This window comes from Ictidomys tridecemlineatus, chromosome 13 (genome assembly GCF_052094955.1).
Source record: "Ictidomys tridecemlineatus isolate mIctTri1 chromosome 13, mIctTri1.hap1, whole genome shotgun sequence".
Taxonomy (NCBI): domain Eukaryota; kingdom Metazoa; phylum Chordata; class Mammalia; order Rodentia; family Sciuridae; genus Ictidomys; species Ictidomys tridecemlineatus.
In genome coordinates this window covers 85,145,379-85,172,907 of record NC_135489.1, presented here as the reverse complement: position 1 = coordinate 85,172,907, position 27,529 = coordinate 85,145,379, and the positions used below count along the sequence as shown (strand labels likewise).

Here is a 27,529-nt window from a genome sequence, read left to right as displayed (position 1 = left end):
TAGGAGTGAAGTGGACATATCTGAACAGTCGTATGTTTATGTGCTTATATTATAAAAAGAATGCACCAATCAATGTATTAGTCAGTAAACAATACCTATAATGCTGAGATGGCTTAGGGTATAGGGAGTCCAGAGAAGTAAGTTAAATGGTATTGGGGGAAGAAGTTAAGTCCAGATGTAATGACCTGGTTTCTTCAACAAAATGATTAAGGTTGAGGGAGAAAGAAAGGCAAAGATTAGTTATGTAACCAATGTAATACAAAAATCCCACCTTTAAATATGAGACATTTTTGAGATAGGCAATGAAATCTGAATATAAATGGATATTAGACAAAACTTAAGAACTGTTAAACTTTAAAAGTGTGATAGAGGTGGTGTGGTAATGACTTTTTTTATAAGCATCTTATTTCCAGACATATGAAGGTAATTACTGGTGTAGATGTTATGTTACAATGTCTGATGCTGCCTCCTTCACAAAGAGAGAATGGGTGGGGTAAGAGACAAAATGCTGATAACTCTTAATAAGTAGATGAGAGCTTATTATACCTGTATCTTTTCTCCACTTTTGCATCTATTAACTAACTTCCTTAACACAAAAGATTCCAAGAGCTGTGGTACAGCTCAATGGTAGAGCATGTACTTATATATGCTTGTGAGCTCCTAGGTTTTAATCCCCAGCACTCTTACACACACATACACACACACACACACACACACACACACACACACCATAAACAAATTTTTTGAAGAGATAAATAAAAGTGATGGGAGTATATAACCTTTTAATTTTTTTCAAAACATACTTTTTTTAATTTTTAAAATTTGTTCTAGTTATACATGACAAACAAAACATGTTTGCACTTTTATATAACATACATAAATGGAGCATAGTTTCTCATTATTCTGATTGTACATGTTGTAGAATAACATTAGTCATACAGTACATAATTTGTTCTTATTAATTATAGATGACAGCAGAATATATTTGGCTTATCATACACATAAGGAGTTTAACTTCTCATTCTTCTGGTTATACATGATGTGGAATTACATTTACTGGTCATGTATTTATATGAGCACATAGGAAAGTAATGTCTGATTTCTTTCTACTTCCTATTCCCATTCCTTCTACCTTCCCTTCATCCCCCTTTGTCTAATCCAAAGTAGTTCTATTCTTCCCTACCCTCCCCCACCTTAATGTGATTTAGTGTCCACATATAAGAGAAAACATTCAGTCTTTGGTTCTTTGAGATTGATTTATTTCACTTAGCATGATATTCTCCAGTTCCATCTATTTACCAGTAAATGCCATAACTTAATTTTTTTATGGCTGAATAGCATTTGATTATGTAAATGTACCACATTTTCTTTGTCCATTCATCTGTTGAAGGGCACCTAGGCTGATTCCATAGTTCAGCTATTGTGAATTGAGGTACACGATGTGGCAGCATCACTGTAGTGTGCTGATTTTAAGGCCTTTGGGTATAAAGTGAGGATTGGGATAACTGAGTCAAATAGTGGTTTCATTCCAAGTTTTCTGAGGACTGTCCATACTGCTTTCCAGAGTGGTTGCACCAATCTGCAGTCTCACCAGCAATGTATGAATGTACCTTTTCCCCACATCCTTGCCAGCATTTATTGTTAGTTGCATTCTTGATAATTGCCTGACTAGAATGAGATAGAATCCCAATGTAGTTTTAATTTGCATTTCTCTGTTAGAGAGGTTAGATATTTTTTCATATATTTGTTGACTAATCATGTTTCTTCTTTCTGTGACGTGCCTGCTCAGTTCCTTTGCCCATTTATTGATTGGGTTATTTGGGGTTTTTTGGTGTTAAGTAAAACATACATTTCTCATGTTTGAAAACAAAGTGATCAAAAAATAAAATTCTTTTATCAGTTACCTAGAACAGTTTGAAGAAAGGTTTTCTAGTTTAATCTTTCAGCAATACCTAACTTCCCTTCAAGAGGAGAAATAGGCCACGCATGGTGGCACACACCTGTAATCCTAGCAGCTAGGTAGGCTGAGGCGGGAGGATTGGGATCACAAGTTCAAAGTTAGCCTCAGAAACTTACTGAAGCCTGTCTCCAAATATAATAAATGCATGTGTATAATAAAATATAATATATAAGTAAATAAGGGCTAGGAATGTAGTTTGGTAGTTAAGTGCCACTGGGTTCAATCCCTGGTACCAAAAAAATAGAGAGAGAAACATTAAGGGAAAACATATCTCACAAAAGTACACAATTTGTTATTTTCATAAAATTTCTGACCTTCATAATTTTGCAACATGTACTCAAAATTAGAGCAACATTAAACACATATACTTATGAGCAAATAAAAAAAATCATAGCAAATGTGTCTATGGAGCCTATTCTGTTAAATTAAGACTACCTAAAAATACAAAGTTCACATAATTTTTACACTTATTGCTACTATATTTGAACCTTTTTTATTATTATTTTTGTTTGAGACAGGTTCTTGCTATGTTGCCAAAGCTGACCTCAAACCTGTGGACTTAGCAGAGCCCTGTCTCAGATGTTGTCCAAAGCACTGGAACTAAAAGTGCATGCCACTGTGCCCAGCTTACTTATTACCACAGAACAAGGCATAATACTGGATGCACTTAATCAATTGCAGATTTGAGCAAATAAGTAACATCCCAAAGCTTTAAAAATTGAGAAAATAAAAAAAATATAAAAAAGATGTATAGGGCTGGGGATGTGGCTCAAGCAATAGCGCACTCGCCTGGCATGCGCAGTGCTGGGTTCAATCAAGGAAGGAAGGAAGGAAGGAAGGAAGGAAGGAAGGAAGGAAGGAAGGAAGGAAGGAAGGAAGGAAGGAAGGAAGGAAGGAAGGAAGGAAGGAAGGAAGGAAGGAAGGAATAAAGGAAGGGAGGGAGGGAGGGAGGGAGGGAGGGAGGGAATTGTGTAAACCTAAAACTAAAAAATATTTTTAAAAGATATATAAGTAAACAAACTGAGAAAGAGGGAAATTAGAAACATTAAAAAAATGACTATAAATTTGTTGACAAAAAATGAAAGCAATCTAAATATTTAAAAGCTACCCAGTAACCTTTGAGAACAATTATGAAACTGAACCAACCTTGTCAAAACAAACAAGATTCAGCTGTCCACATATATTTATCTGTTGGGGACTGATACAGAAAATACCAACATTTTTCAGTCTTCTCTGAGCATACACAATACCAGCAGTCATTGCAGCAGGAAGTGCAGGTGGCACAGTAATTGTAATGTATCAAGAGACTCTATAATTATTACCCCAACTTCTTCCTACAAATGAAACAAAAACTAAATGTCAAACCCCATATTAAATATTTACTAAATTAATGTGGATATTTATTCAATAAGTCTGTAAACATTTTTAATTTGATATACAAGCATGTGTGTAGCTACAAGTGTATATATGTATACTTATACATACATATACACATCTATTATGATATCTAATTTTTTTCCTTCAGAGATTCTACAAAATAGAAACTCAATGAATGGTCAAGAAAACTGTAAAATCCCAGCTACAGGAAACTTCTGACAGTTATATATTTATAGTCCTACATTTTTCACAAGGCACACTTCTAAAACAAGTTCAACAAACTCTGCCAGATACAGTTCATCCGGTAAGCGCCATACTGACCCAGTCTCCACCAGGGAAAAAAAAGAGATCTTACAAGGTCCTTTCAATTAAATGTTCAAAAAATAAATTTATTCTGTATATTGTATCCCAAAGATAAAAAATAAAGTTTTTGGTTTATGTGGTTTTTTTTTCTTTTTCCTTTTTTAAAGTCACAAATAGGCAAGAGGGACTGGGGATATAGTTCATTTGGTAGAGTGTTTGCTTTACATAGCACAAAGCCCTGTATTCAATCCCTAGCGCCTCCCCGCTCAAAAAAAAAATGGCAAGTAAAAGCCCATCTAACCCAGAGTCATCAAAAAAAAAAAAAAAGAAAGAAAGAAAGAAAGAAAAAAACAAAAACCCCTGAATGCTATGACAGAAATATCCTATATTTGTTCTTTGTAATACAATAACTATTAGGTTCATATGTCTTCTTAAAATTAGCTTAAAATTTTAGTTTCTCAGTCTTACTAGTCACATTTCAAAATTCTCAAGAGTCACATGAGGTAAATAGTTAAGGATCAATCCTAGTAAGAGCCCTCATACATACCTCATTTAAAATGCTATTGATAATCGTGTAGATGAACCTAATGCCAGCCACTGCCACAAGACACAGCAGAAACAAGTAGGCATCTCTGTAGAGTTTAAAATCAGTTGGTTTGGGATACAATATGGCACAAACAAGCTGTCCTTTGGAAGTACTAAATCCTTTCCCCCACGAAAAAAAAAAGAAAGAAAGAAATTAAAATTACTTACATTTTCTATACAGAAATAACAATTATCTCTCAGAACAGAATATCTTTTTAAACATTCAACAGGTATCAAACATGCTAAAATATACAAGAGATGTATTTTCTACCTGTTCGAACTACTATGGCTTTGACCAGCTCTCCAGTGTAGAAACGAGTCTGAATAACAGTCGTCCCACAAAACAAAGTGTGTCATTTATGTGTTTCTGGACTATATATTTCCTCACCCATTCCTTTTATATCCACTGAAGGATTTGGCAAATTAGTCTTTGTCACTGGAACACTTTCTCCTATTTAAAAAAAATCACAAATTATTAAATTAAATGAAAGCACACACAGAACTAGTACCAAACATAAAAACCTTAAATTGTGAAATATTATAAATACTAGAGTACTGCTTACAATAGTTGTTAAGAATTACAGCTGAATTAATTAGCCTTTTTTCTCTGAACTTTGTCACCTAGATATGAAGTTTTGTCTCCCATACAAATTCCAGAAAGAGATCTGTGACTAAAAGGTAGTATTTGTCTATATTTGGAAATGATAGTGCTATCGAGTTTCAAATAATTTTGAAGATGAACAGGGGAGTTGCAATACCCTAGCACCTGTTCTTATACCCCTAACAATGGAACTAGAAAGCACTGTTACCTCAAATACCCTATAATATGAATATCCATGGCTAGCCAACCCCTATACACACACACACACACACACACTCTTTCTCTCTCTCAAACACACACACACACACACACACACACACACACACACATACAAGGAAAAGGTATCTGGGCAAGGGAGATAAAAATAAGGAGTTTGGGGGTTATCCCAAGCAATCACTAACAGCCAAATTCTTTTCAAAATTTAGTTCTTTGTACATTTATATAATTTGGTTCAAAGGAGGCACTGGATATTAAAGCATATATGTGATTGTGTATTTTAATACAAAACTCTAGTTTCCTAAGGTTATATAGGAAACATCTTCTTGTCAAACTGACTACATTCACATATTTAAAAAGATATAAATATCTACCTCCAGATTATGGTCTGGAGGTAGTCTACTTTTTTAAAAGTCTACGTTTCCCCAGTTTAGCATAAATATAAATCATTATGTATTCCCATTTTTTACAAAACAAACAGGGAGGCAAATATGTTATGTTTTCTGTAGGCAAAGGACTTTTCTTCTTTCCTTACTATAAATCATTTCCTTATGTCAAAAAATAGCAAGAGATGGGGCTGGGATGTGGCTCAGTGGTAAAGTGCTTGCCTAGCATGCATGAGGCACTGGATTTGATCCTCAGCACCACACAAATGTAAAATAAAGTGTGCACCTAAAACTAAAAAATATTTAAAAATTAGCAAGAGACAGGCCAACACACGTACCCAATACCAGCATGGTTACTTAGGATCGCAGCTAAGTATTTTGCAGAATTTGGTCTACGCACATTTATGAGTAAAAGATATACATGACAGTTAATTTTAAAAGTTTAAACAGTTAACTATTTAATGTTAGTATCAGTTATAAACGATTGATACAATTTTATTGGTTTGGTTTAACTCACCTGTTAACATGCTTTCATTTACAATGCAAGTACCATTAATAAGTACTGCATCACAAGGCATGACTGTTCCATTTAAAGGAATGAACATCACATCTCCTGGCACAAGGTCTGTAGAAAATATCTCTTCTATTTCTGAATTTTAAGAAAGAAAAATCTGAAAAGAATATCCTTAAACTTGAAATAAAAGCAGGGCAAACAAATCAATGATTCATTCAAAGGTCTCCTGATCTTAGTGTTAACACAAAAATACTCATAAATCCAATGTTTTGAGAAATAGGATTAAACCAACAAAGTATGGGTGTGTCAGTTTGTCTCCTGACAGGATAAACTGTGTACAGGCGATGACAAGTGCCTGTGTTTACACTTTAACATTCATGACACCTGTGAATGATCAATTTTAGCTATAACATATCCATCCATCCATCTCAGAAAATAAACACAATGCATCTATACAGAAGAGTCACTGAAACAGGTCAAACTCGAATTTCTATTAACATGAAAACTTTAAAAATTTAGCATATTTTAAAGAGTATTTTTATTATAATATTCTTCTATGTATGGTATGTGTGTGTGAAATATACAGCATTTGAAAATTTGCACATGAAAGATATATCCATAGACTATTTCTGAATACAGTTCCAGTATTCTTTTTATACTATTTATAACCCTAATGTCTCACAGCTTTCAATATTCTTTAGTCTTTTTACATATTATTTTAAATATGACTAAATTTATTAAATAAATTAAGCATTATAACATTTTACCTTGTGTATTATTTCCTTGAAAATCTAAATTAGCTAAACACTTTTTAAAAAGATCTTCCAAAGGACAAGAGGTTTTTCTTGAGTCACCTAATATTTAAGCATTCTCTCTTCCTCTTACTTCTTCATTTCCCAGCCCCCCCCCCCAGATTTAATATTGTTTGCAGGAGAGTCACGTTAGTTTGAATATAAAGATGGGTGAGGAAAAACACTATTGTTTTGCAATATTAGTCTATATGACAAATACTTCTCTCTCTAAAAGAGGAAATAGTTTAAATTTTGATTAAACAACTTTTAAAGAATGATATTTAATTCATTTTTTATAATAAAAGCCTTATTTTAAAACCATGATCTTTGGCAGGTGTGATGGTGCATGCCTGTAATCCCAGCAGCTCAGGAGGCTGAGGAAGGAAAGATTGCAAGTTCAAAGCCAGCCTCAGCAATTTAGAGGCCCTAAGCAACTCAGGGAGACCCTGTCTCCAAATAAAAAAGCAAATGGATTGTGACTCAGTGGTTAACAGTTCAATCCCTGGTACAAAAAAAAAATAAAATTAAGACTTTATTTTTCTTAAAGCTTTAGCACTACTTAAAATTCCATTCTTTTCAGTGTACCATAAAACATTAGGACCACACAAAGGAGTGCTTCAATGGCTTGCTGTTGGATTGAGTTCAAATTCCTAATAAGCCTTGCCCATCATTCACTTACTATATGTGTCACACTGATTTTCTTTCAGCTCTTATAATGACCACACAATTTGCAATTTCTGGCCTTTAGGCACTTAAGATCTTCTTGTAGCCCTTTCTGTCCTTCACTTTACCAATTTCTCATCTTATTTGGCCAATTCAAATAGTCACCACTTAAAACCACTTCCTCAAAGAAGCTATCCCTGATACCTGCAGTAAATGACCTCTAGGTATCATGGCATTTATCACACTATGTGTGTTACTTGTGTGTGTGTGTGTGTGTGTGTGTGTGTGTTGCTAGGGATCAAACAAAGGGCCTAACACATGCTAGGCAAGCACTCTATGTCTGATCTATGCCCCCACTCTTTTTGTTTTGAAACAAGTTCTCACTAAGCTGCCCAAGCTGTCCTCAAACTTGTAATTCTCCTGCCTCAGTCAGAGTCCCTGGGATTACAAGTGTGCACCATTACACCTGGCACACTTATCACACCTTATTGTTACTGTTTAACATCTGTCTTTCCAAGAAGACTAAATCCCTAGAGCGCATAGTGCCTACACTACACTACCTTTTTGTATTGTAGAAAAAGAAAATTTAAAATTTACATAAATGAAGGAATTAGATATAAACTCAGGAATCCAAACACGTATTTTTACCTCTTTTAAAAAACAAATGTATATGTATAATTTGGATTTACTTTACACTTTAACACTTAATGGTCATTTTTTTAATTCTTAACTGTCACCTGAAATATGTACTTTCATTTACTCTACAAACTTAAACTCTCACAGTGCTGTGAGCTGCCACCATGTCATGCAACATAACATATTGCTGAAAGAGGAAAAGAAATTTAAAACAGCCAATATAAATCAACTTCTAAATACACTAAAAGAATGCTAAAATATAAGGTACATTAATATGATAAATACGTAGTACTCCACCTTTATAAAAATGTCAAGAATCAGTGATTGAAGGATCATTCACTTTTTTTCTCTCAAACAAAAAAAGAAGTACTCTGCAATAGTTCTGAAAATAGTGGTGGGACTGGGGTTGTGGCTCAGTGGTAGAGAACTTACCTTACCTTGCAAATGAGGCACTGAGTTCAATCCTCAGCACCACATAAAAATAAAATAAAGGTATTGTGCCCATCTACAACTAAAACTATTAAAAAAAAGAAAAAGAAAATAGTGGAACCAGCCTTTCAGTATTCCACTCTGTGACAAGCAACTAGATTTCCCATAGTCAAGTGGTAGGTAATCTAATTCTAAAACAAATCTAGCTTCCCCCCCAAAAAAAAAGCACAAGGGCTTATAAATCCATTAAACTAAAATAATGACTAATGAGTATTCATTTTGTATCAAATACCATTCCATACCTTTATCGGGTTATCACAAAATACAAATATAGTTCTAAAACCATAAATTTTGACTCACCTTTCTAATGGAATATACGGAGCTGACAATTGATACTATGGACATAATCACAATGGCTAGAGCATAGTAATAGTATTCATCAGTGCTCCACAGTATAACACTGAACAGCTGAAAAATGTAAAATGGATTGAGAACCTAATATATATATTTTTTTTGAAAGGTAAATTTAATGACATATTTACAACCATGTAGATCCTCAACCTTAACTAGATATAAACCCTGTAGTAGCCTAGGGCAACATGTGTTACTCTAAAGAGTAGGGCAGTATATTAGTATGTTCTTTCTTTCTTTCTGAACTGGGAATTAAACCAACCCAGAGACTCTTTACCAGAAATATGTTTACAGCCCTTTTTGATTTTCAGATAGGATCTTGCTAAGTTGCCCAGGCAGGCTTTGAACTTGCAATTCTCCTGCCTCAGCCTCCTGAGTAGTTGGGATTATAGGTATGCAATACAACCATGCCTGGCTGTATATGCTTGTTTACCAAGAAATTACTAGAATTTGGCCTGATTTGAATGATTTGCATAGAAAAAGCTAAAGTATATGAATAGTTGTTCTACATTCTGCTTCAGTAATAAAATACATTTGTTTTCAATAATTAATATACTCTGGACTAATAAAAGATAAATAAAGGTATTGTGCCCGTCTACAAGTAAAAATTTATTATTATTTTTTTATTGTTGGTTGTTCAAAACATTACATAGTTCTTGATATATCATATTTCACATTTTGATTCAAGTGGGTTATGAACTCCCATTTTACCCGTATACAGCTTGCAGAATCACATCAGTTACACTTCCATTGATTTACATATTGATATACTCATGTCTGTTGTATTCTGCTGCCTTTCCTATTCTCTACTATCCCCCCTCCCCTCCACTCCCCTTCCCTCTTCTCTCTCTACCCCCACTACTGTAATTCATTCCTCCCCCTTGTATTATTTTTCCCTTTCCCCTCACTTCCTCTTGTATGTAATTTTGTATAACCCTGAGGGTCTCCTTCCATTTCCATGCAATTTCCCTTCTCTCTCCCTTTCCCTCCCACCTCTCCTCCTTGTTTAATGATGGTCTTCTTCTCGTGCTCTTCTTCCCTACTCTGTTCTTAGTTACTCTCCTTATATCAAAGACGACATTTGGCATTTGTTTTTTAGGGCTTGGCTAGCTTCGCTTAGCATAATCTGCTCTAATGCCATCCATTTCCCTCCAAATTCTATGATTTTGTCATTTCTTAATGCAGAGTAATACTCCATTGTGTATAAATGCCACATTTTTTTTATTCATTCGTCTATTGAAGGGCATCTAGGTTGGTTCCCTCAGTCTTGCTATTGTGAATTGTGCTGCTATGAACTTGAAAAAATTATTTTTAAAAAAAGAAAGAAAATAGTGGAACCAGCCTTTCAGTATTTGTAAAATACAAAACTTTTATCAAATGGAACAAATCTACTCATGTCAAAAGGTCAAAGTTCAAAGGGAAAACAAATAAGAGATACTGGTTAAAGTATTTTTATTTCTTAAAGGAAATTAAGGATTAAATCCTGAATAAAAATAAAATAAGGGAGCCCTGACAATAAAATTCATTTAACCAAATTTCATGGTATTTTATCAATTTCATTAATAACCTCTCTGATGTCTTAACACTGATTCTATACTTTTTAAAGCACTTTCATATATACAGTTCCACTTTACTCAAAACCATGAGATATTTAAAAAAGAACTTATTCTAATTTTGTAGATAAAAAAACAGCAGAGAAAATGCTTTCAAAGTAAAAAAGACAGAAAAAAATAGGGAAGGCAAGTTTTCCTCTGCTGCTTAGTCTGTTACCCCTGCCTTGACATGCCCATTATCTTTTATTCATGCTTCTAATGGCACAAACAAACCCTCATCACAATAACCACTAACATGGTTCTTCCCAGAATACAGTGCAAGTTCCTCAAGATCAAGCATCATACATGTCATGTACTGATTTTCAAAGTTCTGCTACAATGCTTCGTCTCCAATAATGTACCATGAAATACCATGTGAAGAAAACAATTTTTTTCTTAAAAAGGAAGAAAGGTATTACATCTGTAACATAGGAAAAGATTTACATGTGCAACTTTTTGAAAATTTAAAAAACTCAATAAAAACAGAATTAAACAAAATAAAAAATTCATACCCCAAATTCTTCTCTGCCAAGCTTTTTCCATTGTAAAATGGCAAGCAAAGTTAGCAAACAGAAACCAAGAATATTCTATTGCTTAATTGTGACTCTTTCTTAATAGACAAATTCACTAATCACAAATATTGAGTTCTATATGGTCTTACCTCATTAATTAGAAGCTTGAAAACAGAAGGCACTTTCACAGTAATTTCATTTACACCATAAAGCAATTTTCTGTAACAGGAAAATAGAATTAATAGTATTACACTGTATCATGAAATAACAGTATAATTTAGGAAAGATTGCATTAGATAAGATTCAAACCACAGACTGTTCTTAAATTTATGTTTTTAAAAACATGCTTCTACAATTAAAATTCTCTATGAAAAAAAATTCTCTACCCACTGTATTTAAATCACAGACGTCAATCCTGGATAACTATACTGTTTCATTTCATTATTCAAATCTTACATGTGAGTTGATAATAATCCCACTAGTCAATAATCATTAAGCAAAAGGATCTCTTCTCCATCCTTGAAGGCAACAGATGTTAACAAAGTTTGAATTACAATTAAGTTTTACAAGAGATTAAATAAATTTAAGGAATCCTATATTATTCCTCTAATAAGAATATTGTACTGAGTATTTATTTCAAAACACTGTACATTTGACTTATAAGGAAAACAATATTTTTAAAATGTTCCTTAAATCCTTCTAGATAATTCCTTATGGTACCTTCTATATAATAATTTTACATTTTATAAGAAAGTGTAAGTCTGACTGATTTTTTTGTTCCAACTCTTTGAAAAAAAATGCTACACAAATACAATAAAATTTCTATTATAATCTGAAAATGGCATTTATCTAAAATAAGCAATATGCATACTTCACAAATATAAGTATAAAACATACAATATGTATATTTTCTGCTTTAATAACATGAAAGAGTAGGACTCTCATTTTACAAATTTTCCTTGTGTGAATCTGAAAATATATTTCAGAAAATCTAAGATGTTATCCTTTTACAAGATACACCACTATTTTATATATGATCAAGAAAGATAAATCTTCAGTCAAGCAAAGGATGATATTCAAACAGCTACATGGAATGGCTCAATTTTAGAGATATTAAAATGGGGGAAAATGTGCACCTTAGAATTGAGGAAATACTGTAGAACTTTGGGTACATCAACTTCAACTTCAGCTTCAACATTTTTATAATTCTTAAAACTGAGACAGTTTTACTCAAATGAAATAAGTTCTCAACAACTAGTCTGTAGTATTTAAACACCTGTTAATATGTACTACAAGGCAAAGGACCTAGTGTGTGTGTATACACACATACACATATATATTTCTAAGTTTAAAAATTTTGAGAACAAATCTAACTTTAGTTGAATAAAAATTACCTGCAGGCATGCATCTCTTTTGTCAGTCCCACACCATGTTTTTCATAAAAAAAATGTACAAGAAACACCTTGATGTACAAGAAACACCTTCATCCAGCCCCCTAAATATATTCAAAGTTTTCACTGTAATCAAAGTTTAAAATATCCAAATTTCTTAATGTCTCATTTTTCTACATGGCTGATTTTAAAAGTGTAACTTCCTTATAATCTTCTTAGAAATGCTTACCATAAATTTAGAAACGAAAATTAAAAATCTCAAAATCTTAACATAAATAATTATGAATGGCCTAAAACATAGCAAATAAGTTAATTAATGCATTTCTCACATAAGATGACTCTAAATTCTTGTTTATGTAACACCATTATCCTTTTAAGGCTATGCAAAAGCTATAAGAGTCAATAATAAAAGTTAAGATTAAGCATAACTGACTTGAGAATTCCAAACTAAAGATTAAATTATTTTTACTTTCTATTTGTAGTTTCTCCTTTATACCTTTAGCATCAAACTAAGAAATCCTATGCATAGACTATCATCTTCAGAAAGGCATCAATTCAAATCCTTCCCTGAGCTAAATAATGCATAGGTTAAAAGTACAGAATTTATGAGTCAGATAATGTCTAAAATCTGTAAAAATCTTAAATAGGACCCAACTAACATTTAATGTTCCCCAAAATGTCTTATTTATGTTTATTTTAACTAAGGTATAAGCACGGTACTCCACAACAAACAGAACCTTACATATATTCAATTTCAATCCATTTCCACTTTCTTAAAAGTTATATGTGCATGTGAGTTTGCATATACATATGCTCACTCACATGCTGGAGATGAAACCCAAGGTCTTATACATGCTAGGCAAGTGCTCTATCACTGAACTATACCTATAGTCCCTCCATCAGTCCTCAGGAGGTTAAGACAGGAGGATCACTTGAGCTCAAGAATTTGGGGCCAGCCTGGGCAAAAATAAATTTTAAGGTATTACTCCAATGTATGCTACCCAAAGATAACACGTCTGACAACATTGCATTCTTTATCCAAACAGTAAAATTAAATTTCTATTTCTGTATATTAGTATGGTCCTCAAGTACAATGGATGGGACTGTCAACAAATCAGAAAGTAATAATTCAGATCCTCTAATTAAATCATAGTGGGCTACATATGCTGCTCAGAGGTAGAATGCCTGCTTAGCAGGTTCAAGACCCTAGGTTCAATTCCCAGGACCACCTACATGAATAAATCTATTTTAAACAAGCTATTAGACATAATTTTTTTAACAAAATCACTTTGAGGTGAAAATCAAAAGACCTCAGACTTCGGAATACTTTGGTATCATACTGCTTCTAACTCTTATGTAAATTTTACCCAATGCAAGTTACAGGTAAGGATTTTAAAAAAAAAATACTGAGTCTTCAAAACCACTGGGGGGAACTGGGAATGGTGGTGTATGCCCATAATCCCAGTGGCTTAGAAGGCTGAGAAAGGAGGATCTCAAGTTCAAAGCCAGCCTCTGCAACCCAAATGAGGCACTGAGTAACTATGTGAGACCCTATCTCAAAATAAAACATAAAAGGGCTGGGGATGTGGCTAAGTAGTCAAGCACCCTGGGTTCAATCAGTGGTTTAAAAAAAAAAAAACTACAGAAGTTGTTAATGAACAAATGAATAAAAGTTATGCAATAAAATCCCTTCAATTCTATGTAAAATTACAATAGATTCTTTTCTACTTGGAACATTTTCAAAAAATTCTTAATATAGTCCAAAAAAAGAAAGATACTAACTTTAAGAAATCAAAATTGCGAATGGTATCATTCCAGAAATATCTTACACTATGGTGGGTGAAATAACGAATCTGTAGAACATACATAAATGTTACATCAAAGCATATCATCATTTGTTGTAACATGTAATTTTTTTTAAGGAACACCTAAACTGTTACATTTAGTGATAGGTATTTTATTTTATATGCATATAAATTTATCTCAAGCAATAACAGTAAACCCAAAATATGTATCCTATAAGTTACATATGATAGCACAAAATATTCACAATTTAAAGAAATTTGAACACTAGATCACAATACCTGTTGTGTCTGAGTCTGTGAATATTTACTCATCTCATGCCTATTCTCTTCAGCAGGATTCTCAGTTAAATGAACTGCATGGTCATTTGAAATCTTATCAGTTACAGATTTTGGATTTGAAAATGGATAATTTTCCAAAGAAAACGAATTTTTGCACAAAACCACATTCTGAATTCATCCTTAGAAGAAAGGGGAAAAGAGTCAATTATGTATATTATATGACTGCCTGTTTTTAATTTCCATTTTGTACATACTTACCCACCTCTAATTACGAACGCATAATTTCTCCTCCTGCTTCCCCAACCCAAATGGTCCCAACCCCATGCTGGGTATTGAACCCAGAGTTGTTTCAACATTGAGCAATATCCCCAGGCTTTTTTTTATCTGTCTGTTTTATTCTTTCATTACTTATTATTTATTGGTACTAGGGATTGAACCCAGGGATGTTTTACTGAGCTACATCCCTGGTTCTTTTTATTTGAGATGGGGGTCTTACTAAGTTTCTGAAAGTCTCACTAAATTCCTAAGGCTGCCCTGAAACTTGCAATCCTCCTGCCTCAGCCTCCCAAGTTGCCAGGATTATGTGTATGCACCATGGTACCTGCCTAAAAACATAATTTCCTGTTCACTAAATGTTAAACTACAAGAAGACGAATAAATTCAAACATGAAGTATATTTCATTGCTCACGAATTTTATGACACATTTCACCAGTACAAACATCAATATACTCCATGAAAGATTACAACTAATTCCTTAATCTACTCATGAATCTGTACATGAGCATTAGAAACTAAAACTTTTTTTAAAATGCTTCAAATTAGAATAAAAACAAACCAACCAACCAAAATAATCTGAGATAAAGCAGCATCCACAGTAGATAAGCTGGTCTACTAAATGAGAAACAGCCCAGAGAGTCCTAAAGGACTAGACTTTTTCTAATCTCTTGGGACATCAAGAGCTATAAAAGAAGGGAAGAAACCTGACCATTTTAAAGATTCCTTTAAATTCTAATCACTCTAATAATATTCACTTTAAACACAGATACTTTAGAAATACCATACTCAAAATTCATTATATTCTGGCACCTCCCCCTAATGTTCCATTCGAGCATGGTTTTGAACAAAGTAAATACAAAACCATTATTTTGTTCCTCAAATAAGCAGCTATCAGTCAATATATGGACTTACAGTAGTCCTCAGCAGCACCACTTCACAGTATTTAACTGCAGCTCTGATACAAGTTGCTTTCACCTGCCACTCAGGCATCCAGTACAGAAGGAGGAGAAGAAACCCACCAGTACAAATCACTCCTAAAGAAACTATAGCAAGCTTCCAGCGACACAAATTATAACCATAAATCTCCTTTATGGACACAATGATCAGATGACTAATTATCAAATTATACAGCAGACAAATGAATTAAAAAATGCTTTTTCACCTCAAGCACATACTTTGTCACATAAATAGTAAATATTTTCTCAATCAATAATTTATATTTTGTTCCTGAAAAGTTTATGAATAAAATTAACTAATTTTAAAGTTAAATTGGCTATTTATAATTTATGGCATGGTATTTGATGTTTAATAAGTTCTTTTCCACTAACACAGTATATTCATAGTAAGTATATTTTATTATAATTTTTACAAGTCTTAATAATTCTTCAAGTATTCACATTGTTATGAGGTAGTTTATTTACAGAAAAGTTACAAAAATGAGAGTTCCTGTGTCAACTTCACCCTAATGTTAACGTCTTGATACATTTGTCAAAACCAAAAGATTAACACTGCTATATTACTATTAACTAAATTCAATATTAGAATTTTAAGTTTTTCCACTAACATCTTATTCCTATTCCAGGACATAATCCAGAATATCACACTGCATCTAGATAAGGTAGGTTTTAATTTTTTACCAAGTCTCAGTAACACTATAATTGGATAAACTAGACCCCTGACTAAAATTATTTTAAATATTACCATTAGAACAGAAACACAAATGCACACATACACAGAGGTTGCCAGGCATAAGTGTAAATAGGTCCTCAGCAAATGCTGAGGACCTATTTACACTTAAAATTTCAAATAAGCAACAAATAACTTTGCTGGTCCCATGCAACATTCTGGGTATATGTAATACTAAAGGTTTATTTCTTGATTATCTGAAATTTACATATAATAGAAAAATTTATAGCTTATCTGGCATATTTCGACTTGCACTTCACTAAAGAGTTGAGAAGTTCATTTTTTGTTCTGTTTTGTTTGTGGTGCCGGGATTGAACTTGGGGATAACAGCTCAATTGTAGAGCGCTTGCACATTAAGCAAGCACTCTACAATTGAGCTGTTATCTCCAGCATGAAAAGTTGTTTTGTTTTGGTTTGGGTTTTTTGTTTGTTTGTTTTTTGATATCAGGGACTGAACCCAAGGGCGCTTAACCACTAAGCCACATTCCCAGAACTTTTTATTTTTTATTTTGAGACAGGGTCTCACTAAGTTACTCAAGGCCTCACTAAATTGCTGAGGCTAGTTTTAAACTCTCGGTCCTCCCAAGCCACTGGGATTTTAGATGTGCACCACCACAAGCAGCTAAAGTTGGGTTTTTCTGTTTGTTTTGTTTTTATGAAGTTGATTTTTAAATTTTAAAATCAAAATTACAAATCTTCTTTTGGAGTTATATTTAAACATTAGTTAATATAGCAAATCAAATCACCAAATGTAAAAGCATACTTCTTTTCCCAAGTTTGAGCAGCTCACAGGTTTAAAAAAAAAGGAATTATTCTAAAAACAACAAATATAGATATTACATAATACCAACTGAAGAACATGATGAGGAGAGAAACTCACTGATTTAGATTTGTTTCATAACTGTACTTTTCTACTCCTTAGAATAATAAATGGAAGAGATTACTTCTTTATATTTCACAAGTAAATCATGAAAGGTGGTTACCATTTCATCTTCTTGACCCTGGTTGATAGTCTTCCTTTCTTCTTTGTCCATATCTACAGTGCTTTGAAAGGTCTTATGCTTCCCAACAACTGAAGAACTGACGGAAAGAAAGAAAAGATTGCCAGTGAACTACTTTTAATCTTAGTAGACTTTACTCTATCGAGTTTCTACTATACCATCAAAGCATTCTAAAAAAGCCAGGCACAGTGTGCATGCTTATAATCTGGTGACTCAGGAGGCACTGCAAGTTCAAGGCTACCGCAGCAATTTATCGAGGCCCTAAGGAAATTAGTGAGACCCTGTCTAAAAATTAAAAAAAAAAAAAAATAAGAAAAGGCTAGGGATGTGGCTCAGTGATTAAGCGCCCCTGGGTTCAATTTCTGGTACACCTTACCCCCCCCACGGCCAAAAAAAAAGGTCTAAAATACTTTGAAAGAATTTAAATACCTCCAAAGCAATGATGAACACCTGCTGATGGGAGATTTCTTGTAATACATGCATTAAAGTTCAACTGATCTCTTAGTCATTAAAATGCTAGATGGTTCTAATGACAGTTCCAATGGTATTTCAGTTTGTGAACCTGCCTTATTTAATATCAAATTCAGTATGTCATTAGTTAATTTATGCTCATGGTACAGAACTAAAATTCAGAGAGCAATTACACATAATCTTCTTTGTGCAATCCCCAGAAACAGGACTAGGGATGTAGCTCAGTGGCAGAGTAAAGTTACCTAGCATGCATGAAACATTGGATTTAATCCCCAGTAGTGCAAGAAATAAATAAGTAAATAAGTAAATATATAAAAGCAAAAGTTCATCCCCTAGATTCAAGAAAGTAGCCTACTTTAACCACCTTGAGCTACAATACTTCACAGAACTAAATTTTATTTCTTAAACTATTGTCAAGTAATGTACCAATTTTAAAACCTACCCACAACTTCTCACATGTTATTAATCACCTAACAAATATTTGCTGGGCATCTATTACACAAATGGGAATCACTGGCCAAGAGTCAACTGCTAGGGTAGCCATATTCCTACTGGAAAGCACTCAGTTGACTCCCCTGTCAGATTCCAAGTCTACTAAGCAAACGTGTGATTATTTCTGACTATCCATGAAACTTGTCAGGCAAGAAAACTCACTGAGCCTACTGATACATTTTTCTGTTTATCTACAAATCAAATGTCAGATATACAGCTACACGTTTTCTGTATCCCATGGTTAAAAAACCCTCTAGCTATTATTAACATGGCTTACCTATCATTGCTAAAATTACTATTGCTAATTACAATAGCATCAAAAATACTTGAAAAAAAATTGGATCTGTACTGAACATGTACAGACTTTGAATCATTATTCATTAAACAATACAGCATAACAACTATTTATATAACATTTGTACTGCGTTAGCTACTATAAGTGATCTAGATGTGATATGAGGTATACAAGAGAATATGCATGGGTTAAATGCAGATACTTTTCCCATGTAATTGATAAAACACTATTTGATATAAGGATTTGAGCATTCTCATATTTTGGTATCTGACAGGAATCCTGGAAGCAAACCCCCACAGAGATCAGTTATCTTTAAATATAAGTTTTAACTCATAATATGGTACAAACTGATAAACAGAAACAAAAGCTCTTTAGCATCCAGGCACATCTTTATAGAACACAGTGGGACTATTACCCGCCCCCCCATTTCAGATTCTATATTTGACTATTACTCTATTCATTATAAAGCAGGTTTGACACATGTCACGAACTCAAACACCTGTCTGAATAAATGACCTGAGGAAGACATTTGTACTAAGATAACAAAAGTTATTTGTTTCTTATATGATACAAATTGCCAAATAAAAGCCAAATGCAGAATTTTAAAATAATCCCTAATACAACTGTTGAAACCTCATTAACCAAATAATACAAATATCAGACCTGGTGCCACACTAGAAAAGGAGATATTGTGAAGGTCCAACTTCTCCAAAGTAAGTCACATAATTACACAAAACTCTTTTGGCAATTCAGTTAAGAATTCTTCTCAATCTAGGACACTGTGTGTCCCCTAAAACATACTACTAAAGGTGTTCCACTACAGTAACAGTGACGCATCAAATCAATATGACCTGAAGTGGCAGTTATTCTCAAAGTCTATGCCTGCTGCTGTAGACCATGGAAAGATTAAGTGAGCCCAACTTCTTTTCCCTGTGAAAAGGATCAATAGTCACTAACTAAATGTGTAGGGTATAGTCCAATATCACACATGTCAACCTACAAAGGATAAGACAAAAGCCCTCTTTTCCAAAACTGTTTTCACTAAAGGATACTGTACTAGGATCGGGTCCTTCTGAGGTCATTTTTGATAGCCAATTTTGATCCTTATTTCCCACTTCCCCACCTTTATATGTTTCCTGAGGAAAGGAACTGAATTTTTTACATAAAGAGACTTTGGTTTTCAACCAAGATGGAAAGCAAAGATCAGATTTGCCCAACTCCCTAAAACAGCAACAAGAAAATGGACAAACTATATAATGGTTTTCAATGAACTGGGCACTAGACAATGAAGGGAAATGATAAACAAGGTGATTTCTACAACTGTTCCAGATTATTAACTGAGAAGAGTTTATCCACAAAACGGGAGGACAGGGAAACCAAAGAGAGCAGTGAGATAAGCTGGGAGTCTGGGGAGGCATCAAAGGAACTCAATTTATAGGTCACATCTCTAAAAAAGACAGATCTGTACAAAGAAAGAACTCCAAAGATCAGCAAGATGGTTGATTCCCCCAACTCTAGTCTTCAGCTAAGGAGTGTTCAGAGCTTATAAGGAAAACTACCAAAGGCCAGAACAAGAACAACTCAAAGTGACTAAGGGGGGGAAACCACTGCTCATTCAGGGATGAGAATAGTACCCATTCCCACCAACCAGAAAGGAAAACCTCACTGGTCAAAAAGTAAATGAGGGGGCTGCGGTTGTAGCTCAGTAATAGAGCGCATGCCTAGCATTTGTGAGGCACTGGGTTCAATTCTCAGCACCACATATAAATAAATAACATTAAAGTTCTATCACCAGCTTAAAAAAAAAAAACAAGTAAATGAGGCCAAGTGGTTGTACATGCCTGTAATCCCAGAGGCTGGGGAGGCTGAGGCAAGAAGATGTCAAGTTCAAATCCAGCCTCAAAAACTCAGTGGGACCTTGTCTCTAAATAAAATACAAAAAGAACTGGGGATATGCCTCAGTGGTTAAGTGCCCCTGAGTTCCATCCTCAATAAAAATAAAAAGTAACTGAGGGAAGAATATTCAAAAGATTTTTGCTACAATACTGGGATAAAATTAGCCCTGAACAAAAACTGCTCAAGTCCTGCCTAATAAAGCTTAAAAATAAGACCTGAAATGAAATTTTAAAAAAAGAAAATAATAAGCATGAAAGAATAAAACTGTTTCCAAGTTAAACTAACAGAACAAAGTTCAGCAATATTTGCATTCATTATATCATAATGTTTGGCACTGAACTGAAACGTAACTTAAAAGTCATTAGGAAAAAAAAGTCAATCAATAATGAGAAATTCAATGACCAAAAAAAGGACCCAAAACTGACAAAATTAGAATCTAAACAAGAATATTAATACAGCTATTGTCACTGTATTCTATATATTCAGAGAAGCAAGGTAGAATGTATAAAGTAGACATCAAAGACATAAAATAAGAACCAAGCAGGTATGGTGATGCACACCTGTAATTCAGCTACTTGTGAGGTTACAAGAGGGATACAAATTTGAGGCCAGCATACACAACTTAGAAAAACCCTGTTTCAAATTTAAAAATGGCTGGCAATGAAGCTCAGTGGTAGAGCTTCATGTGCTGGGTTTGATCCCCAGAACTGCCCCCAAAGAATAAAGAAAGAACAAAATTAAACTGCAAATAAAAAAGTACAATGTTCAAGAAGGAAATGCACTAGATGAGATCAACAGCAGATTAGATTACTGCAGAAGAAAAAAAGAATCAATGAGCTTGAAGACATTATAGTGGAAACTATTCAAAAATAAAAATGAAGAGAAAAAAGATGAGAGGGGAAAATAAACCCCACAGCATTACTAAGCTGTGGGGCAGTAGCATGCTAATATACATGTAAGAAGAGGGTTGGACCCAAAAATGTATAATGTAATGGTCAAAATTTTTCACATTAGATGAAAACTACAAACCATCAGAGCCAAGAAATTCAACTAATAAAGTACTAAAGAAACATTAAGAAGTAATGTCAAACTTCTCCCAAAAGAGTCATGGGGGAAAAAATCATCTAATTATAGGAAAATAGACATGTTAATAACAAGACAAATAAGATGTTATCCTTCTTGTCCAAAACAATGCAAATGAAAATTACCACAACATGACTGTTTTTTTTTAAATCGGTACATTATAGTTGTATATAATGATAGAATCTGTCAAAGCAGTAGCTTCAAAATAGTGAAACCACTAAGAGAATGCTATTCCCAGAAAAAATATCTTTCAAAACTGAAGATAAAATAAAGATTTTTCAGACATAAAACTTGGGAGGAGGTGATCATAAGTCACAGACCTACCCTAAAAAAAGTGTTAAGTCCTTCGAGCAGGAAGGGAAAAAAAGGACACCAAATGAAAATACAGACAACAAAGCAATGAAGAGCATCAGAAACAGGTAACTATGTAGGTAAATAGACATTACAACAGCACATAAAAGGAGGGAAGAAACAACTATACTATTATAAAATGCTCACAGAATATACCAAAAAGTTTATTATCACTTGAAAGTAGATTGTGGTAAATTAAAAGTGTATATTATGAACTCTAAGCTGGGCACTAAAATAAAACAAAGACTCATAGCCAAAAAACTAACAAAGATGATCAAATGGAACCATAAAAAGAAACATGCAATTGAAAGCCAGGGCTCAGAAAATCACAGAAAGAAGGTGTGGCTGAGGTGGGGGGGACCTGAATACCGTAAAGATACAAGGAAGATTGGTAGAGAAGAATGAGAATGAGGGAGGAACAAAGAAAAAGGGGAAGAAAAATGAAATGAATTTAACAAAATCATGTTATATTCACATATATTTAGAAGAGAGTAGGAGGATGGGGGAGAGGAAAAGGGGGAAGAATGGGGACTGCAATAAAATTGCTTGCAAGTATGATTTTGTCAAATAAACCCAAATACTACGTATAATCATAATGTTCTAATAAAAATAAAAAACTCACTTGACAAACAGCCTTAACCTAACCATATTCTGCCTACAAGAAACCTGGTTTTTGTTGCTGTTGTTAGATTGAACCCAGGGTCTCACACTTATTAGGCAAATGCCACATCCCCAGTCCTAGAAATGCATTTTAAATATAAAGGCACAAGAAGGTTAAAAGTAAAAGAAAGTAAGATACAATATGCCAATACATTTAAAAACAAATCTGATGCTGGGGTTGTGGCTCAGTGGTAGAGCACTCACCTAGCACGTGTGAGGCACGGGGTTTAATTCTCAGCACCACATAAAATATAAATAAATAAAATAAAAGGTAATCCAGTCATCTACAACTAATTTTTTTTAATCTGGAGTGACTATTGTAGTCTTTTGAAATGAAAAAGGGAGATAAAAAGGGAGATATTCATGGAGATAAAATAATGATCCTAAAAATGTATGCACTTAAGACCTTCAAAATATCTGAAGCAAGACCAGATAAAACTGTAAGAAAAAATTCAGAATTATTGGAGATTTTCCTAATACTCCTCTCAATAACTGATAGTAAATTACAAAAACAGAACATATAAGATTTAAACAATAATCAAGTGGACCTAACTGACATTTACATAAAACTCTACGCAACTACAGCATAATACACATTCTTTTAACATACACAAAGCATTTACAGAGAAAGGCCACATTCTAGAACATAAAAAAGATTCAAGTCATACAAAGCATGTACTTAACATGATGTAATTAAATTAGAAACCATAACAGGAAGACGATTTGAAAATTCTAAAAACCCAAGGGCCAAAGAAATTAAAGCAGAAAATATAAAGTATGTTGAACTGAATTAAAATGAAGGTGTAACATGCCAAAATCTGTGGAATGCCACTAAAATAGTACTAAGAAGAAATTTGTAACAACAAATTCCAATGTCTGAAGAAAGGTCATGATCTCGGCCAGCAACTAACACCATAATAAACAGTAGAGGAGAGAGAGTAAGTAAGCATTAAAAGGGAAGGATGGTTCAGAGAAGAAATCAATAAAATAAAAAACAAAAATAGAGAAAAGGTGATGAAGTCCGAAGATGATCTTTTAGATTCATTAAAATTAATAATTTCTAGAGAGACACATCTAAAAGACAAAGAGCTGGGGAAGATCCAAATTTACCCAGGAATATGAGGACAGACAAATTCTCCAACAGAATCTGCAGATATGAGAAGGCTAATCAAGGAGCTTTGAGAACAACTTTACATTAGTACACCAACTTTTCTGTTGCTTCCAAATAAAAAATAAATAAATAAATCAACTCATCTTTAGAGGTTAAATTGCCATAAAATGACAACTGCTAAATTTGAGTTAAAAACTGAATAGGTACATGAGAGTTCATTATACCAATCTTTCTACATTTTAGCATGTAGAATTTGTCCATAACCAAAGTGCTTTTTTTAAAAATAAATAAAACAAAAGCTACCTAGCAAAGTTTTCAGGTAGAAAACAAAAATTTTTGAAGACATTTATTCCTGGCATAAGGGGACATAAATCTTGAGAAATCTGCCTATGGAATCCCAAATCTACTGCTGAATCTGCTACATTCCAGGCATTATCTGTTTTAACTCATTACAATAACCTCCTCACCAGTAGATAAATAAACATGGTTTTCACAATTTTAGAAAATGAAATGCTATTAAAATTCAATGTTTTCATTAAACTTATGTATTTATATTTTAAAACTTTCTCTAAATATGTTGAATGAGTTCACCTTAGTGCAGCATAACTGTATTTTCATCTTCAATAGTTTTTTTTAAAAAAACTTACCAAGAAATACTACAATTATTTTAAATGAGCTATCACAATTTACAGCCTTAGCAATCTTATTTTCATACATTTCTAAATACAATTACTGACCATATTATAATTATCACTCATTTTACGAGTATTATTTCTCCAGAATTCAGTTGCTTTTTAAGACAAATTCTTAAGTCTTAGCAAATTTTGCCAAAGTAAAAGTGCTAAAAATAATTTAAATATTAAATTTGCTCTAAGAACCAATTATTCACTTTAAGCATATTATACATACCTGATAGTAAATTGACAAGAATTCACATTTTACATAATCTTTTAGAAAACTTCAATGAGACAACTGTAACACTACTTATTTAAAACATAGGTATATTATAAATGCATATTAAGATTTTAAGAACATGTACGTGTACATAAAATTATCAATGACTCCATAAAAATAAAGAATTATATAAAATATCCTAAAATATTTTAAACAGTGCTTATCAGGATACACATTAAATACCATTCTATCATATATCTAATTAGATTCTTACTTGAAGAATAGCAAACTTTTAAAATATACTAAACAAAGTATATGGTAGTTTGTTGGTGTATTTTCTAAACAATTCAATTTTTAAATCACAGAAAATAAAGAAATTTTTCTTACCAATAGCATTATATCATCATTCCTCTCAACTGTTGATATTAATAGGGCTTTCAAAATCTGACTCTTACTGAAAATAAAACTAAGCATAAAAATTCATTCAAATGAGAATTCTACTCCAAATATTTATTTTAATTGTTTTAACTGCTTTCAAAATGATTAAGGCTTTAAAATTTAGAATTTATAATTAATTCCCCAATTTTAAATGGGTTTCAAAAGATCTGTCACTGGTAGAGATCCTATTATTTGAATAAATACTATCTTGCTAGCTCTCTGAAGTTCCAATTCCACAGTGCATGCCTGAGTCTTGATGTTAATAGCAAGGAGCTTATAGCCTATTGTGCTTAACCAAACTCTTCCTTGAATTTATAATGAAACTGACTTGCTGTGTTTAAAAAAAAAAAGGTAATATAGGACAAAGTGAAACTATCAGAATTCATTCTCATGAAATTTAACATAATGATTATGTTTGAAAGTTTACTTATTTTTTCACATTATAAAATTTTTATTAAGGAACATGGTGTTTAATCTAAATTAAAAGATGGTCAGATTTCATTTCCTATAACAAGATAAGCCGGCTTCAACAGGTTCCAAACCTCCAACCCACCTTTGCTTCAAACCTGAACTTTTCACAAGCTATATAACAATAATACTGTAATAGTTAACTGTGTAGTAGAGTTTGAGTTTTTCTAAAAAAAAGGATAATCTATGTGTGTGCCTAGAACTAAGAAGTAGGTTATTTTACAAGGTGATTTAGAGAATGATCTGTTACCCAAGTAAAACATCAAACAAACAATTCTAAATAATACATTCAAATTTTAGTAATTCAAAAATAATTAATTGGTTCATTATGATCATTCGCAATAGTATGATTCATTGTTACATATTTGTACATGCAAAAACTATATCAATATAATTTGGTCAATTTTGTTTTGAATAATGTTGTCAATGTTATTGTTGTTGTTGTCTTGGTAATTTGGTCAATTTTGTTTTGAATAATGTTGTTGTTAATGATGTTGTTTTTTTGGTACCAGGGGCACTTTACCACTGAACTAATCCCCAGCCCTTATTATATTTTATTTTGAGACAGTCTTGCCAAGTTGCTGAGACTGACCTCAAACTTCTGATCCTCCTGCCTCAGCCTCCCCAGTCCCTGGTATTAAAGACATGTACCACAGTGCCCAGCTGAATACATTTTTAATTTAATTATTTACTTCATTCTATTTGCCACTTTAAGCAGGATCCAATTAAAAAGCTGAAATTAAAGTATCATTCAGAATTCACAAAAACTAAATAAGAATAGAAGAAATTGAGGCAACTGAACTTTCAATGGTGTTTTCAAACATTTGTAACATATATACCTCTGGAGTTAAAAAACTACACTAAGTCTTCTGGGACACCTTTACTAGAATGAGAGAAGGAACAGTTCCTTTTGTTTCATAGCTATAATTTTTTTGTTGATAATTAACCAATACTTACTGATGCTAAATAAAGAGATTGATAAACTCATCTTAAGGGCTATACGAGCAAAGTGTGCTTCAAAGGCTGTGAAACAGGAACAGAAGAGCTAGCATTCTGAACATTATTTTGTAGCATCCACAACAAAAAGAATGACCTGTGACTCAAAAGCAGTTCTACCTTTTGCAATGGAAATAAAATGTGCCCTAATATACATAAAATCCTGACTCTACACACTGAACCACCTCAATTTAATATCCACATAAATATTTACACACAAAAAAATAAAAATATCTAAATCTTTCAACTGCAGTAACCAGAATGTGACAACTTCTTTGAATGCAAAACTTAAAACTTCAAGTCAGCTCCTAACAATAAGCATGACATAATATAATTTAATGAATACATGGAAATTTTACAAGGATACCAGCTAAATTTTAACAAAGCTTTAACTCAATACCCATTTTATCACTTCCCATCTTAGACTTTCTCTTATAATACATGCTTTTGTTTCTGTGTTTAGGCTTAAGGAACACCATTGTATCCAATATAAACCAAACCAAAACTGTATTTACATTTGTAAAGTGAGGCCTTTGTATAATTACACTTTTTTGTATGTTATAAAACAACGTGATAGCTATAACAAAATAAGTTATAATTAGGAATGATAACAAAATTACCTGTATTTGGATCAATATGAAGAATTAATGTCGCCTGTACTACACCATTCTTGCAGACATCTTTATCACTTTTATTACATACATGACTTTTAAAAAAGAAATCAACCCTTTTATTCAGAAATACCCTACATACATGATAAGATTGTCATCATGAGACAAAATAGTAGCTTTTTGTCTAATTATATAGTACTTAGTAAAAAATGAATAAAAGATTTGTGAATAAAAGATTTTTCTATTTCAATTAACATTTCCCTGAGTTGAAGATATATGGACCTTAAAAACATCTCTGCCAGGATCTCACAAGTCATTTTACTTCAGGCAAGAGAAAGTCATTTTAAA

At 32.9% G+C, this 27,529-nt stretch overlaps 1 pseudogene; it reads right to left on the bottom strand.

Annotated features, from left to right (window-relative positions):
* LOC144370199 (polyamine-transporting ATPase 13A3-like) overlaps nucleotides 1-17,488 on the bottom strand; it is a 29,562-nt pseudogene extending 12,074 nt beyond the window's left edge.
* Nucleotides 17,489-27,529: the final 10,041 nt, after the last annotated feature.